We start from the raw sequence: 6,000 nt of genomic DNA on the forward strand, positions 1-6,000 counted from the left end.
CCTCAGAAAACCCTTCTGAGACACCCTGTTTTGGGGCCTGGCGTGCCATCACTGCTGCAATAAGAAATCTCTCCCAGCCTCAGCCTGCCACTCAGTTTTGGCCACTATCAATGCCAAGTTGTGCAGTAACCCACAAGCTTTACCCTGTGGCTGTGGGCCCACAGGCCATGCCCTCCATTGCAGAAGCCTCTCAGGCGTTTGGCCCATCCCCTGCTCCAGGCTGCCAAACACACTTCCCCCCCCCCCCCATGGTGGTATCTACACCACTAACATACTTGCCTCAGTTCATCTGTGCTCTTATCCAAACGTCCAAAGCGGAACATCGTATTCCAGCTACAGAGAAAACAATGTGGCTCAGGGACAGCACTCCCTCTCACACACTCCAGTCTGAAGTTTGCTTTTTACACAACTACGTGATATCGACCTATATATCGATCTGTATCAGCCCTGCAATACCAAACAGGCTGCTCTTGCAATGCCAGCAGCTCTGCAGACACCCGGCACGGAGAGTGCTTGGTATTGTGACGCCGAGTCTCTGTAGTTATCACTGCTTTCAGCAAAAATTAGGAACAAGCAGCACCTCACAGCATCAGGACATATCTTCTAAACAAAAGCAGTGCCTGACTGATATGTCTGGCCTGTGGTCTGTTGCCCTTGATTGCTAGATAACTCGTATTTGGGTACCATTTTGATGGAAAAATGACAACATATGCCAAATGCCAATACAAAAGCAGCAGTGCCTGACTGGCAATAATTTGTGTCTCAGATTCCAGCAGTTATTTAGTGCTTGGTGGGAACTGTAAAAGTGGTGAGGGTATTCTTAAATAGAAATTGATAACAACATCTGCAGAAGTAGCCTTTAAACCTAAACAAGAGTAACTTTGTGATTTCAACAGAAATGAACACAAAAGGTGCTTTTAAAAAAAATACTATATACTTAGTTACTGGTTTTCTTTCTCATTTCTAGACCTATGCCACCCACAAGGTCTACAATTTCAGCCTTTTATCAGTGACCACAAGGGATTAATTAAAACATTAACACACAAAGGACTAAAAATGACAAACACCATCAAACTTGAAAAAATAATCAAGCTACTTGGCAAATGACAGACTTGGGGATTTATTTTACCAGATGTTAAAATGTCTGTCTCTAATGCAGAAGATAAAGAGTTGCAAAAGTTTAAGGCAGGAAGTGAAGAAAATGTTTTGAAAGTTCTTATATGATTTCTAGGCAGGCAAAGTCTTGTATCCACCCCCCTTCACTGGAAAACAGCCAGGGCAGTATGGTTAGCAAGTGTACTCTTGCAGGAACTGTGCTAAAATCTCCAGTGGCCACAGGTGTTTCTGCCTTTACTCTCCTCGCACAGCAAAGACACGCAGTCCTAGTGCTGGGTGAAGGAGGAAGTTGATATGACTGCTGTTCAATTAGAGGCCAAAATATCCCAGTGATGAATGTTCTTTGTTCTGTACTCTGTGTGCTTATTTGTTCCTGCATGTGCTGTTGGTTGTGAAGAAAAAAACCACATTGAAGAAATTGGTTTTGATTAAATGTGGGTTTTTAAGGTAGCTTTCTGCATGCAGCTATGTACAAAGCCAGGTGGCAAAGTCAGCTTCCTTTGTGTTGACATTCTATTTTCACTCTAAGCAAACTGGATTTGTTTTAGTCAGGCTCACTGGGTTGCTTTCTGGTGAGTACATGAACTCCAAAGCAGTGTGAGAATTGCAAAGGTACTCAGAGGTCTCTTACAAGGATGAGAAGCAAGTTGTGCTGGATGCTATGCACACACGTGAGGCATGACACTTTCTTTGGACTGACAGCTTAGCATTTGTAGCAGTTAAACATTAAACGTCTCTCAAATGTGCCTTCCAAAAATAGGCTGGTGAAAAGATGTCAAACTTTTACAGAGATTTAAAAACTTATCCAAGGACAACTAATACAATGTAATGCCACTTGACAACAAATACAGTTTGGACATATTTGGAGTGTGCTCTGCAGACACTTGGTATTAGCAAAACATTTGTTCATTTTGGAACAAAGAGAGCTGAAAAGCTTTTTAATTAGAAGTGGGATTCCTTTAATTTTTTTTCTGTGGTTTGTTGATTAAATGCTTCTGCTCTATCAATTCTTCCCTGATGTCCAGAATTCAGTGAGAGTATGTTTAGGCCAGCATCCAACACATGCAAATTCTGTTCTCTTCCCACAGTCTCCCATTTGCTAATGATGAAAGTACTACCACCAGCACGTACAGATGGAGGCATTAATCTTTGAGGGGACAGGCTATATAGTTCAATTTACTAATGCAAAACATGAGTGGGGGAAGATCTACTGTTTAGATTTAGAGTGGGTGGAGAAAACTATAAGCATACACCCAACTGTGGGAAACCTTTGAGTATTTTCTTTAAAGTCTTTTTTTCACTCTAGTCAATTTTGTTCTTTTTTTTCTGATTCACATGTGAGGGGAAGCAACAAGACAACTGATATTCTGATAACTCAAATGATACTCTTTTCCAATACCATGTTTTAATCAGTAGTCATAAATACATCTGTTTCTACCTACTGGAATCCAGGAGTGCCATCCTTACCTCTGGGCTGCAGAGGTAAGATATGATTACCTCTGACAACACCTGTATGCCGTGGAATTTGTCACAGCTACAGAAGTATGATGGAGTTAAGCAAGAACAAGTAAACTCAGAATAAAGATTTATGATAAAGATAGAATAATTGATTGTTCTCATCATAGTCCAATCTATGGAATAAATTATGTGTGTACCTAACCAGCAGCTCAAGGTGCGACTGATGCTCATGTGGGTACAACTACATGAGTTTTAAGCAAGCTAATTCTTTTACCAGTAACCTGAAGCAATGTAGGCTTCATTTTGGACTGAAAAATCTAACTGGGAAGCTGGGTGTATGCTATGGAGGGCTAATGCATCCTTAACTGCTTGCTGCTGCATATACTCTGCTGTAGGCACCAGAGCTTCTGTGAACAGTTACATGAGACTTCAGTCCCATCCTGATATACTCAAAGAGCACGGTGTATCCATTTGACCATGTCTTCTGGGACAAGAAACACTCTACATTTGCTCCTATCTAGCAAAGACCTGCGTTCCCATATCCCAAAGAACCCATGTCAGATGTGTGACACATCTCATGATGCCTTTCTAGATAGTTCTAGTTACTTACTACAAGCATCTTCTGTGTGCCAGGCAACAGTCTTTCCCAAGATCCTGATGTTCTAGTTTTTCTTGTTCAGCAGCTCCATCCCAGTGTTCTGCACACTGTTAGATGAGAGATCAGAAGCTTCACAGTGGACAGCTGTGAAGTTGAACCACTGTGTCTGGAAGGCTTGGGGAATCCCTGTCCAGATGCTATCTCAAGGAACAAGTTATTTCCCTTGTTATATCTCTGTTTTGAAATCAAAGTTCTGCTTGATGGTGAGGGAAACTCCAAGATCATCTTGTGTAATCTTTTTACTACAGAAATTGCCAAAGAGACAGGGGCACTAAGGGCCAAGAAATCAAATTGCTGTTCCTGGTGGAAGGGAAATGCCAAACTATGAGGCTTGGGCACATGAGCAAGATGTGACTGAACAAGTTACTGCACATGAGCCTTGTAACTGGCCACGCATCTCCTCTTTGCATTAGATGAATGCTTAAGCCTGAAGATGAGTTTTAACATGACCTGCAGTGCTCATAAGTAGTGCTGCTGCTGAGTAATTTTCTTCACAGAAATGGATGCCTGAAAATTATTCTAGCTACTTCTTAGCTAAAAAAAGATGGACAGAGTAGCACAAGAGGAAAGATTGGGTAAGACTTAGTTTCAGAGTACACCTGGATAAACACCAGACACTGTATTAATTTGAATTCAAAATCTGATTAAAACTCAGACGTGTTAAGACAGTTACACATCCGCTTTCCACAAACATCCTAATAAGCGAGCACAACTGCCAGTATCTGGGCAGAGCCAACGCTAACCTGAGTGCTGGAAGTGTTGCCAAATTCATCAGGAGGAAGTGGAGGAACTGAATATGCAGTGCTTGGCTGAAAATTGGTTTGGTGGGAGAAATATGTGTAAGGTCTACAAATACCTGCAAATAGTAAAAGTAAATATTAGCCTGGCATTAATGAACAAAAGGGAAGCTGCAGGCTGCATTTAGTGGAAAGTTAAAAGTACATCTTTTAATCGTACCTCTTTCAGATATCTGTTAGTAGGTTAGATTCTGGCTCAGTTACATTAAGGGGAAGACACAGATTACAGAATTATGACAAGTCACACCAGGAGAAATGAGTTTTGAACACAGCCGTGTTGTGTTGCACTCCTGGAGAGGCTGCAAGAGCAGATTAATTTGGAGCTCTGAAAAGATCTGTAAATTTACAGCAGTGGTGTAAGTTATGTCAAGAATATTTGTTCATACTTCACCAGGGATTTGCAGAAACAGCTTTCCAACTCAGGTAAAATGCTTTTATCTTAGGGAGTGATCCTCCTCCACTCATGACATCAGCTCTTGATCAGTGAAACTAGAGACAAGCAGTTAAGTGACGGAGTTTACAGCCTGCTCCTTACCTTTCACAGCCAACTCCTCCCTCCGTTGCACGCACAGCTGAATTGAAGACGTTTGGGTGACATGTCTGCATGGGATAACACAACTGTAAAGTCTGGGTGTTTAAGGCTGTTCACATACCAGTTGCTGGAGCAGTGTGGCACCCAGCATCATGCACAGGAGAGAGAGAATTGCTTTCCATGCACTTCCACAGCCCTGTCATATTACATTCTGGATTTATTTGTGCTGTGGGCCCCTTTATTGATTAATACAGTTGAGAGATTTAACTAGCCACTGAATTATCCTGGCAGGCCAGGTCTGAGATATTTTATTACCCCCCTCCCCACACATACACACCAGCTCACTGAACAGATTTTATGAATTATTGAAGACAGCATTTTAATGTACTCAGCAAGGTGCTCTGGCAAGGGGCTCCCTAGGTTCCCCTGGCATTTTAATATCTGCTGCTGGCAGAGGACTCTGGGCACTAAAGGCTGTACTCAGTGTTCAAATCTGTTAGTGCTCACATCAAGGACCATTACCTAACCTGCCTGTCAAGTGGCTGATTATATTAAAATGAGGTTTGCCAACAAGTAAGAGAGAGTTTGCAAATCCTCCACCCAGAGCAGTGTTTTCAGGCTAATTGGAAGCTATTTCTTGCCAGAACAAACACTGCTTGTCCATAAATCAGCAGGTATTATCATGCAGTTCCTTACAGGATGTCATCTCTGTCCTGGATGAGAACAGAGCCCCAGTCACCATCTGCATCCACACAAACACCCACACAAACACCCACACACACACTCACACACTTTGGTCCATGCCATCTGTGGGGCCCTTCACATCACTTCTGGTGAAGCCAAGCCTTGTTAGGAGGGGACATGGGTCTCACTTTAGTCTGTGCCCTGGGACCACTCAAGTCAAGAGTGTCAGCTCCAACATGCCTCAGCACTAGCCCTTAGATTGGTGACCTCTGTGTTAAAAATAACTGCACACCTCACGGCAGGAGTAGTAGGAGTGTCATATTCCTTATCTCTCACGTCTATAGAGCCATAAATTTTGGAGGCCAGAAGAAGGTTGCTCAGCCTTCAGCCTGAGCTTCTCTGCAGATGGGGCATGGCCAGCATTGGGTGAGGAGGGGGCATGACTCATACGTGGGAAACCACCAGGTTTAAGGACTATCTCCTGCTCCAGGAGAGAGGTGAAAGTCATGGTCAGAAAGAACCTCTTATCCCTAGAAACTGCTTTCCAAAGCAGTCCAGGTGGACAGTGAAGTCACATTTGTCATCTCAGGTGTCTTTGAGCTTTTCAAAAGCAGCCTCAAGACAAAAATCACCTAAGAAAACTAAAATATTAGAAGTCAGGAGTGACTTCACAGAGGAACCTGTGTCTATCCTGTTATGAATCAGAGGCCTCATTGCTTTTCCTGCTCTAAAACCTGCCTATCTCAGAGCAAGTT

The sequence above is a fragment of the Colius striatus genome, chromosome 17 (genome assembly GCF_028858725.1).
Source record: "Colius striatus isolate bColStr4 chromosome 17, bColStr4.1.hap1, whole genome shotgun sequence".
NCBI classification, from domain to species: domain Eukaryota; kingdom Metazoa; phylum Chordata; class Aves; order Coliiformes; family Coliidae; genus Colius; species Colius striatus.